The 12,439-nt window shown below is 44.7% G+C and overlaps 1 protein-coding gene across 2 annotated transcripts in view; it reads left to right on the top strand.

Annotated features, from left to right (window-relative positions):
* The window catches only part of LOC310773329 (glutamate receptor 3-like), a gene marked incomplete at both ends in the record, with an annotated part of 166,662 nt that overhangs the window by 91,430 nt on the left and 62,793 nt on the right, over positions 1-12,439 (top strand). The gene's annotated exons all lie outside the window — the stretch shown is intronic.

Raw genomic sequence — 12,439 nt, 5'->3', positions numbered from 1 at the left:
TGTATGGGGGCTGTGCCCCTTATTCTGTACTGCTTGGGATATGTACATGTAACTGTACTGTATATTGCATTTCTATTGCCTGTTGTTTGTCCTACATGTATGGTGGCACTCAGTTCCCCCCCTGCAGGGGGTTAATAAAGTTTATCGTATCGTATCGAGAAATAAAGAAAAAGAAAAAAATTGTTATAATGATCATCCGCTTATAGTGATCCATTTGACCCGTCCCAAGGTGATCACTATAAGAGGAGTGCGCTGTATTTATATTTATTTATATTTTAGGGTCCAGTTTGTGATCATTACTTTTGCCAGCAAGCTAGGTTGCATTGGAACGGGGCTTTTCCTTGTTGATGAATGTGCTGTGGGACTTCACCCTCTCCTGCAGGCTCGCTTGCCATCCTAAGGATTATCAGTCTGTTCATCCCCCACAGTAAAGCAAAAGACAGAGCGATAAACAGCACCGCCTCCCCAAAGGCTTCTCATCAATAACGGTTGCGCAGCAGACTGTTGCCTCCTCCTGTGGGTACAGTAGACAGCACAGTGGATGGAAGAGAGAGGGAATGAGAAGACGGAGGCTTGTGGGAGTTGAGGCGTGTAGCGTGCAGCCTCTCGGTGAAGAGCTACGGAGAGAAAAGGAGAAGGGCCCGGCACCCAGAGGAGCGCTGGAATTCCACACCCAGAGAGTCACATAATGAAACGAGATGCTGCTTTGCGATGAAATCACATCTCTGTGACAGTAATCTAATCCTACAACGTGAATTGTAGTTTTGCTTATTGTAGTTTCCTTTACACAGGCGTTGGTTTATATAGCATGACATAACAACTGGTTTCTGTAGTATTGGCATTTTCTCTGAGGGGAATGATCAATGATGTTTAGAGCACTGTTTTGTAAATTGTCTTATAATTATAGTTGCAACTTGCAAACTACGAAACACTTTGATCATTTGAGAGAGAGAAAAAGCACTGGAGCTTCCAAGCTGTTGGCAAACCTTTATGTAGATCAGTGCTTCTCAAAGTGGAGTCCTTGAGGGGGTTCCAGGGGGTCCACAGCAAAAAGGGTCATCATTTATTTTCACTAGAATTCCAACCATAAGTAAATAAATAAATAAATAAATATTTTATGACTATTTTGGTTATAGTTTAAATCACCTTTTTCACACCAGCCATGTCGTGCCTAAAAGGCAGGAAGTAACACAGGTGCAAGCAAAACATTAATGAGGGTTTCCAACGTCCAATCCATTTAGGTGTTTCAGCACCGCACCACACACACACACACACATGCACGCACGTGCACACGCACGCACACACACACACACACACACACACACACACACACACACACACACACACACACACACACACACACACACCAATCAGTAAAGTAAAAGTAATGTCAGAATTGAGCAATGATAGGGGGACATCCGCTCGTATCTCCCATCACCTGCATTGGTTTGAACTTCCTCCAGTATGACACGTTTTTTTCCCCCAACTTCCTTTGTCCATTTTCTGTGGGCATGAATTGCAGACTGCCTAAGCTGCATTCGCAGAATGTAGAAGAGACAGTCTGGCTTGAGAGACTAGTGATGCCTGAGATATTTTGTGATGGATGGATGGATGAACCAGGGTCGATACATACTGTACCTGGAGTCCCGCCCCGATTACATCATGAGGGATAACAAGCAATAACTTCCATTAAAATAATAATAAATTGGTTTTGTGGTGAGGTTTGATGTATATCATCATGTACAGTATATGATGATCTATACAAAGTTTCAGTGATATATTCAGTCATATTTCCAAATGTGTTTTGTGTGCATCTGTGACAGTTTGACAGTTTATACAAATCCCTCATCAAATGATTGTCCCGTTTAGATGGAATGGGATGAGGATAATTGGGTGAATGGTGAAAAGGAGCAGTTGCCAAGCTGATGATGCTCAGGATGCTCAGGGCAGCACATGACAAATCACTCCCAAAAAAGAGAAGCCTCCATCAGTGGGAAGGCAGGCAAATCCTCTCCAAGGCACTTGGGCCGACATCCAGCGCCGCACAGGACTTTGGCTCCAGCCGGCTTCATTAGAAAATATCCCCCCGGGAATATTTAGGCTAATAGTGGTGTAGCCTGGCCCAGCTCAGCTCAGCTCAGCACAGCACCACACAGCACAGCACAGCACAGCACAGAACCACACAGCACAGCACAGCACAGCACAGTACAGTACAGCACAGAACAGCACAGCACATAACCACACAACCCAGCACCACACAGCACAGCTCAGCATAGCACCACACAGCACAGCACAGCACCACACAGCACAGCACCACACAGCACAGCAGCACACAGCTCCACACAGCACAGCTCAGCACAGAACCGCACAGCACAGCACAGCTCAGCACAGCTCAGCACAGAACCGCACAGCACAGCACAGCTCAGCACAGCTCAGCACAGCACCACACAGCTCAGCACAGCTCAGCACAGCACAGCACCACACAGCACAGCACCACACAGCACAGCTCAGCACCACACAGCACAGCACCACACAGCACAGCTCAGCACCACACAGCACAGCTCAGCACCACACAGCACAGCACCACACAGCACAGCTCAGCACCACACAGCACAGCACCACACAGCACAGCACAGCACCACACAACTCAGGACCACACAGCACAGCACAGCACCACACAAACAGCCTGTCCTGCCTGGCTCCTCCAGACAAGCAGACAGCAGGAGAGCTACAGCCACAAAAATAAAGAGACCTGACACAACTGCTCTTTCAATTGCTCTCTCTCTCTGTGTCCTCAACAAAGAGGTCAATTTAATGCACTAGGCATCTTGCGTGCTACGCACGTTCGATTCCTAGGCTCTTTTTTTTTCCGATAGGGGACAGGTAATGAACATTTAAAAAAAAATGTAAATGCACAACAATTGCAGTCACAAGACTGATTTCCATTGTTAGTCCCCCTGCCAGATGATACAGGCTTATGGCTCATTTCCACCACATTTTACAGCCCTGCACAGCTCGTCACCACTCGGCTCTACTTGTTTCAACCCGATGGACGTTTTGCTTCCACCGCTGGTCATCGATCCCCGCCCACCCCCGCCCATTACCTGGTCGTCATAGCGACCGCATATCTGCCCTCTGCCCATATTCCGAAGTAGGCTATAACATATAACATTACAATTAAATCCATACACAGAACTTTTAAACTGTTTATGAAATACTGGTGCCTCTAAATGACCTACAGTGTACATGGGCAAATGTGACAATCGGCCAGGAGAATGGATATCACTTTGTTGTTAGTCAAACTCACATGCATGCGCTGCGCGAGGGACGGGCGCGAGGGACGGGGGTTGCGCTACAGAGTGAAGCCTCTACCTCGGCGGCCTCTCACCAGGCAAGACCGCGGCTTCACCAAAACCCAGCTGCGGCCTAGCGGAGCCGACGTTACACACAGCTACAAAGGGCTTCCTGAGGAGCGGATTTTTTTTCTCTCAAAACAATTGAAAACCACCGTCATGTTAAGCTGAGTAAGGAGATCGCTTTTATTTCACCAGAGCCGAAGGCAGCAACACAAAAGACTGATGGAAATAACAGAAGAGAAGGTAATCCCCACTAAACTGGTATCCAGCATTGACAGTAGATAGAGTAGACACGATTCTGCCTGACCAATCAGTCGTCTGCAGTGTTTTCACGTCACCGTATAGTACCCGGGTCCACAGCGCTAGAACCTCAACAAAGCAGGGACCAAAACTAGCACGACTCGACCCCGACTCAACCCGGGCTGTCCCTGTTTTTAATCGGTGGAATGAGACAAAAAAGCAAGACGAGCTGGGCGGGGCCGCACTGATACCAGCGGTGGAAATGGGCCATTAGAGTCCTGATAGGGGTAAAAAGTAACATAGTGCAACAAAAACATATTCAAAATGTAAACACAATGCAAAGTGCAAGTATGCAGAGAAATAGAATCAGATACTGAGAACCTGAGTTTGAGCTCTACATAGCTAAGTGAAAAGTGCAAAGTACAAAATATACAGGAATATACAGTCAGATACTAAAACCTGAGTTTGGGATCAACATACAGCTAAAATGTAAGATCTACAGAAGATCTTACTCAATAGATGTGAGAAAAAAAAAAAAAAACTGAGAACAACACACATCCATATCGCCTGCTGCGCGGGCTTGCCGAGCTGGCCTGAGCCCTGGCTGCTCCTCAGGGATGCTGGATCACCTGTCCTGGAGCTGGCAACATACAGCTGTCCATGGCTGAAGACGGGGGTCTGAAGCCAGACTCACACTTCTTTCAGTGTCTGCCCCTGGGACTTGATTTTGCTCTTATGACATCACTGATGACATCATCAGTGGGACTCTTATGACATCACTGATGACAGCACAACCTCTTATGACAAGTATACTGTGGTATATGATCATAATTCATGGGGGTGGAAAAATGACAAGATTGTGATTTAAAAATGTTTTTACTGTAATTGCTGAGATTAAAGCATCAGTCAATTGCAGGATAGCGCCCCCTGTTGAAACACTGTTACCATACTAGTTCAAAAGGTAAATTGAAAATGTGGTAGTTGTCCTTTTCCCCAACCAGGACATGAAGGTTCAGTCTCACACATAGACTAGACATGATGAAAGCAAGCTATGTTGGGGGAGAATTTGCCTACTGTAGCTTCCTTGTAAGGAGCCTAAATAATGTGTCTCATTGTAGACCAATAGGACTTTGACCTGCTTGAGAAATAATAGCGGCTGCCTGATTCTTGTCTTGAACAGTAATTGCCAAGCTGATGATGCTCAGGATGCTCAGGGCAGCACATGACAAATCACTCCCAAAAAAGAGAAGCCTCCATCAGTGGGAAGGCAGGCAAATCCTCTCCAAGGCACTTGGGCCGACATCCAGCGCCGCACAGGACTGTGGCTCCAGCCGGCTTCATTAGAAAATATCCCCCCGGGAATATTTAGGCTAATAGTGGTGTAGCCTGGCCCAGCTCAGCTCAGCTCAGCACAGCACCACACAGCACAGCACAGCACAGCACCACACAGCACAGCACAGCACAGCACCACACAGCACAGCTCAGCACCACACAGCACAGCACCACACCACACCACACTCTGTGGTGCTGTAATTGCAGAGAACATTGGACAATGGCATCCAGACTATCCTTTCCATTCGATGAACATTAAAAATGTAAGAGCCAGTCAATACAATCAGTGCTTCAGCTCCCTTCTCACTTGCAGGGTCTTCATTTCTCCGATCTTTTTCTGAAGAGGTTGTTCTTTCCCAAGAAGGATTTTGACAGACAGGAATGTCTGTGGCGGCAGCGTCTGACCTCAGCCAGGTTCCCGTCCATTCCAGGTTCGCACTATAAAAATAAAAAAAAGTCTTGTGGGACTATGAAACTAGAGCATCAGGATGCTAAACATATTTGTTGTGCCCACATGCCTTTGTTCAGCAGAAATTGCTGGTCAACAGAACAGAGTAATTGAAGCAGTCGTGCACATATCCAACAAAATAAAGCAGGTGCAGCAAACAAAAAAGTTAAAACAGTATAGGACGAATCAGCGTGACGTCACTTGCCACCCAGAAATGCGGGACCCCACGGCAGTTATTCATATGAGTTGTGCCAAACAAACATTAATATCTCAAAAACTATACATCATCGCTTATATTTTGACATTCTGAGACTGAGTGAGAGCAGACGTAGCTCAAGAGTTTGATGTATAATATATGCATGTCGTGTTAAAGTTGTGTGAACTGTCGCAGTTTTTAAAATGCTTTCTTATGGCAGTAATAAAAACGAATTAATTGTTTAGTACCTGCAGTACAAAGTATACAAATGAGCTTGCACCTCCACAGCAGCTCCCCAACATACAGTTTGTGATTTTGGTGTGAAATCGCTGGTTGATAGCCAATGTTATTATTATATTATTCTTATATATAATATTATATATTATTATTATTATTATATTATTATTATTTATATATTATTGTTATTATTTTATTATTCTTATATATATTCTTATATGTTATTGTTATTATTGTATTATTCTTATATATATTATGATTATATATTGTTATTATTATATTATTCTTATATATATTATGATGATATATTGTTAGTATATTATTACTTATCAAACAAGACCAAACCTCCCAGCTTCACACCACTGTTCCTGATGTTAGACATGGCGTTTTCAGTATATTTATGCTGGCAAATTTGTGAGTGAATTGATCGAGTGAACACCATCATGTGTGTTCGGAAACAGCCACTCCGAGCACACTGGACCATTTGTAAATTGGGAGTGCCGTTGTAATGTACCATAGAGCCGCGCTCTCATTTCAGTGTGGAGTGTCAGAGTGGATTTACGAACGCACCCCATGTCTAGCCACATCTTCCAACTTTAGAATAGCTGTCAGTCTCTGAGCTCTCTGCCAACCTGATGCCTACTCTCTTTGCAAGTCAAAACAATGGTTGGTTTTGGATTGCTCTGAAAAAGAGTACTGAAGCAGATTTGTAAATCTACCATGGAAATGTGTATCAGATACGCACATTTTTCACTTTTTCCTCTGCCATTTATAGGAAAAAATTACAAACTAATACTATACTACATTACATATTAATCCTCTGATTTTGATTGCTGATTATGGTCACACCCAAGTAAGTGCTGAAATCACATAATGAAAGTGACACATTTTTGGCAAGAACATCCATTTTATGCAGGCAGTTTTGACAATCTTCAGCATATGGCACTGGAAATTTATCTCAGTTTGCCATACTTCTTTTGATGGTCTCTCTTGAGAAATTCTTTATTCATCTACGTTGAACTATAAAATGTTATACATATTTACACCGTAGCTGCAAAAGCTGACAGCCAATAATACAAAGTTGCAGTTTAGACACCTAATGCACATGCCATGTGTTTGTAAGCTTCATGTATGTTGCATTGAATATAACCATTACCTCTCCTGTCACTCTCCACTCTACAGTCAAATCAAATAGAAACACTCCCACAAATACATTATTATCTGTACTGTTAACTCTGTGTACTTTATGTCTGTGAATAGTAATGCTACAGTAACCCTCAATTACAGTATATTTGCAGATTACATTTGTGTTATACTGTATATCTCCAAGATACAATAACCTGTAAATATTTGTTTGTGAAGACAACAAGGTTTCAGTGAAAAGCAGCAACTGAGGTGTCAGTTTGAGATGCTCACATAGAAGTGAGGAGTCTGGACCTTCAAGCCTAATGATTGTTTTTTAGCCTCTTCAGATGAGAGTCCCAGCAGACAGACAGACAGACAGACAGACAGACAGACAGACAGACAGACAGACAGAAAGACAGACAGACAGACAGACAGACAGACAGACAGACAGACAGACAGACAGACAGAAAGACAGCCAGAAAGACAGACAGACAGACAGACAGACAGACCGAAAGACAGACAGACAGCCAGAAAGACAGACAGACAGACAGACAGCCAGAAAGACAGACAGACAGACAGACAGACAGACAGACAGACAGACAGAAAGACAGACAGCCAGACAGAAAGACAGACAGACAGACAGACAGACAGACAGACAGACAGACAGACAGACAGACAGACCGAAAGACAGACAGCCAGACAGAAAGACAGACAGAAAGACAGACAGCCAGACAGACAGACAGACAGACAGACAGACAGACAGACAGACAGACAGACAGCCAGACAGACAGACAGAAAGACAGACAGACAGACAGACAGACAGACAGACAGACAGACAGACAGACAGACAGCCAGACAGACAGCCAGTCAGCCAGACAGACAGACAGACAGACAGACAGACAGACAGACAGACAGACAGACAGACAGACAGCAAGCCAGACAGACAGACAGACAGACAGACAGACAGCCAGACAGAAAGACAGACAGACAGACAGCCAGACAGACAGCCAGACAGACAGACAGACAGACAGACAGAAAGACAGACAGACAGACAGACAGACAGACAGACAGACAGAAAGACAGACAGCCAGACAGCCAGTCAGCCAGACAGACAGACAGACAGACAGACAGACAGACAGACAGACAGACAGCCAGACAGACAGACAGACAGACAGACAACCAGCCAGCCAGCCACTCCAGGCACTGCAGCTTCATTAAATGCACTGTGTTGTTACACCCGGGTCACTGTGGCTCCCTCACGCATGGATGAACACCAAATGAAAAGCTTTTGAAGCCGATTTGGAAGACATTAAGCGGAAAACCTTCTAGGACTTTTCCTTCAAAGGAAAACTGTAGGATGCAGGAGTTAGCGGCGGAGGTGTAAAATGGCAAACAATGAAATCATTGCACATATGAGGAAGGTAATGAGATTGATTGTAGAAATTGCAGCATCAAGGACGTCCTCCCTCCAGAGACTATTAAGAGATATTACCTAAGGCAGATCCTGTTTTGAAGGGCACAGGTGTTAATAAAAGCACAGGTGCCATTGAAGATTAAACTGTGCATTCATGAGAAAACATTTCAATGTGTTTGAACAGTTGCAAGCCCAACCACGAGCCTTCAAACCACGAGCCTTCAAACCACGAGCCTTCAAACCACGAGCCTTCAACCACGAGCCTTCAACCACGAGCCTTCAACCACCAGCCTTCAACCATGAGCCTTCAACCATGAGCCTTCAACCATGAGCCTTCAACCACGAGCCTTCAAACCACGAGCCTTCAACCACGAGCCTTCAAACCACGAGCCTTCAAACCACGAGCCTTCAAACCACGAGCCTTCAAACCATGAGCCTTCAAACCATGAGCCTTCAACCATGAGCCTTCAACCATGAGCCTTCAAACCACGAGCCTTCAACCATGAGCCTTCAACCACGAGCCTTCAACCACGAGCCTTCAACCACGAGCCTTCAAACCACGAGCCTTCAACCATGAGCCTTCAAACCATGAGCCTTCAACCATGAGCCTTCAAACCATGAGCCTTCAACCATGAGCCTTCAAACCATGAGCCTTCAACCATGAGCCTTCAACCATGAGCCTTCAACCATGAGCCTTCAAACCACGAGCCTTCAAACCATGAGCCTTCAACCATGAGCCTTCAAACCATGAGCCTTCAAACCACGAGCCTTCAAACCATGAGCCTTCAACCATGAGCCTTCAAACCATGAGCCTTCAAACCATGAGCCTTCAAACCACGAGCCTTCAAACCATGAGCCTTCAAACCACGAGCCTTCAAACCATGAGCCTTCAAACCATGAGCCTTCAAACCACGAGCCTTCAAACCACGAGCCTTCAAACCACGAGCCTTCAAACCATGAGCCTTCAACCATGAGCCTTCAAACCATGAGCCTTCAAACCATGAGCCTTCAAACCATGAGCCTTCAAACCATGAGCCTTCAAACCACGAGCCTTCAAACCACGAGCCTTCAAACCACGAGCCTTCAAACCATGAGCCTTCAACCATGAGCCTTCAACCACGAGCCTTCAAACCATGAGCCTTCAAACCACAAGCCTTCAAACCACCAGCCTTCAAACCACGAGCCTTCAAACCATGAGCCTTCAAACCATGAGCCTTCAAACCACAAGCCTTCAAACCACCAGCCTTCAAACCACAAGCCTTCAAACCACCAGCCTTCAACCATGAGCCTTCAAACCACGAGCCTTCAACCATGAGCCTTCAAACCATGAGCCTTCAAACCACCAGCCTTCAACCACGAGCCTTCAAACCATGAGCCTTCAAACCATGAGCCTTCAAACCATGAGCCTTCAAACCACGAGCCTTCAAACCATGAGCCTTCAACCATGAGCCTTCAAACCATGAGCCTTCAAACCATGAGCCTTCAACCATGAGCCTTCAAACCATGAGCCTTCAAACCACCAGCCTTCAACCATGAGCCTTCAAACCACGAGCCTTCAACCACGAGCCTTCAAACCATGAGCCTTCAAACCATGAGCCTTCAAACCATGAGCCTTCAAACCATGAGCCTTCAAACCATGAGCCTTCAAACCATGAGCCTTCAAACCATGAGCCTTCAAACCATGAGCCTTCAAACCACGAGCCTTCAAACCACGAGCCTTCAACCACGAGCCTTCAAACCATGAGCCTTCAAAGCATAAGAAAATCAACAGAATATATGGAAATAGTGTTCAGTACTAGAGTGAATGCATGCCCTTGTTTCAGTGGTGTGGCATTGTGTGATGCTAATTTTAGAAAAATAACCTTTTGGGGTTAAATATGTAAAAAGATACATAACAGTTCTGCCAGCTGGTGTGTCAATTCTTTGATGGCCAGTATTTCAGAACTACACTCAACCTTATAACTCCAAGCTCAGGAATTGCAATCTTGCCATTATAATATATCTACAGTATCTGGACATTTGATATTTGAATAATTCCAGTGCCTGAGTATACTTATCATAACTGTGGGGGAGTCTAGAAACTGAAAAAAATGAAAGATAAAAAAAAAATCCACCCCCACACAGTACACAGTTGTTGTTTTTTTTAAACCCATCTCCATATTCTGCTATAGGGAATCAGAATGAGAGCAAGAGAGATAGGGAGAGAGAAAGTGTGTGTGTGTGTGTGTGTGTGTGTGTGTGTGTGTGTGTGTGTGTGTGTGTGTGTGTGTGTGTGTGTGTGTGTGTGTGTGTGTGTGTGTGTGTGTGTGTGTGTGTGTGTGTGTGTGTGTGTGTGTGTGTGTGTGTGTGTAAAGGAAAGAGGGATTCAGAGAGAAAGAGAGAGACAGAGGGAGAGAGAGGTTTGACTAGGAAATTAGTTGAAACAAAACAAAACTGACTCTGACTCTGTGTGTCTGTCTGCTCAGAGTCAGACAGGTGCTGAACAGTTTTTTTGGTTTTAATTAAGTCTAGTGTGCAGTGAGGACACTCAGGCTGCTGCTGCAGAGAGAGAGAGCGGGGAGGCAGACTGGAGCGCAGGCTGCTGCTGCAGAGAGAGAGAGGGGGGAGGCAGACTGGAGTGCAGGCTGCTGCTGCAGAGAGAGAGAGGGGGGAAGGGTAGACTGGAGTGCAGGCTGCTGCTGCAGAGGGGGGGGGCAGACTGGAGCGCAGGCTGCTGCTGCAGAGAGAGAGGGGGGGAGGCAGACTGGAGCGCAGGCTGCTGCTGCAGAGAGAGAGGGGGGGAGGCAGACTGGAGCGCAGGCTGCTGCTGCAGAGAGAGAGAGGGGGGAAGGGTAGACTGGAGTGCAGGCTGCTGCTGCAGAGGGGGGGGGGGAGGCAGACTGGAGCGCAGGCTGCTGCTGCAGAGAGAGAGAGGGGGGAGGCAGACTGGAGTGCAGGCTGCTGCTGCAGAGGGGGGGGGGGAGGCAGACTGGAGCGCAGGCTGCTGCTGCAGAGAGAGAGAGGGGGGGGGGCAGACTGGAGCGCAGGCTGCTGCTGCAGAGGGAGGGGGGGGCGTTTGCATGAGACCTGACCCTATTCAACATGTTGAAGTTAATGGAAAGGAACAAGCACTGTCACACACCACACTCTCGCACGCATATGCATGCGATATATATATGCGTGCGATATATATATATATATGCGTGCGATATATATATATATATGCGTGCTATATATATATATATATATATATATATATATATATATATATATATATATATATATATATATATATATGCGTGGTAGCACAAGTAAGTTGGTTAAACTCACTCCCCCAAAAGGCACATTAATCAGCTCCGCCAAGGGAGCTAGCTCATAAGCCGAAGGTCGGCTGTTCAAATCCACCCCTGGGCAAGCCCTTAACATACATGCGACCATCAAACACAACGCGTACGTGTACGTGACGTGTATATATATATATATATATTTATATATATACGTGTATACGTGTGTATATATATACGTATATATATATATATATATATATATATATATATATATATATTAGGGATGTCAATTTTCGGTTAATTTCACTTTCGATTAACCGACGCTAATAATCGATTAACCTATCGGTTAATTCATAATTTTTTATTAAAAAAAAAAAAAAAAAAAAAAAATGTTTTTTTTTTTTTTTTTTTTTTTTGTGTGTCTATTTACTCAATGAACTCATGCCCAAACAAGGCGTGTCTATTTAGATGCTGAAATGTTAATGCTTTTTGTGTTAGAATTTCTAACACAAAAAGCATTAACAAGCATTAACAAAAAGCATCAACATTTCAACACAAATTATTTTTGTGTTAGAATTTCTAACACAAAAAGCATTAACATTTCAGCATCTAAATAGACACGCCTTGTTTGGGCATGAGCTCATTGAGTAAATAGACCAAAAAAAAAAAAAAAAAATTTTTTTTTTTTTTTTTTTTAATATTAACTGATAGACCGATAGCAATAACCGAACAACGACGTTAGCGACGGTTAATCGATTAACGGTTAACCGTTGACATCCCTAATATATATACACATATATATACATACATTACATTACATTACAT

This window comes from Poromitra crassiceps, assembly GCF_964638095.1.
Source record: "Poromitra crassiceps genome assembly, chromosome: 1".
NCBI classification, from domain to species: Eukaryota; Metazoa; Chordata; class Actinopteri; order Beryciformes; family Melamphaidae; genus Poromitra; species Poromitra crassiceps.
The sequence above is the reverse complement of the archived record's forward strand: the minus strand, read 5'-3'. Positions and strand labels throughout refer to the sequence as shown.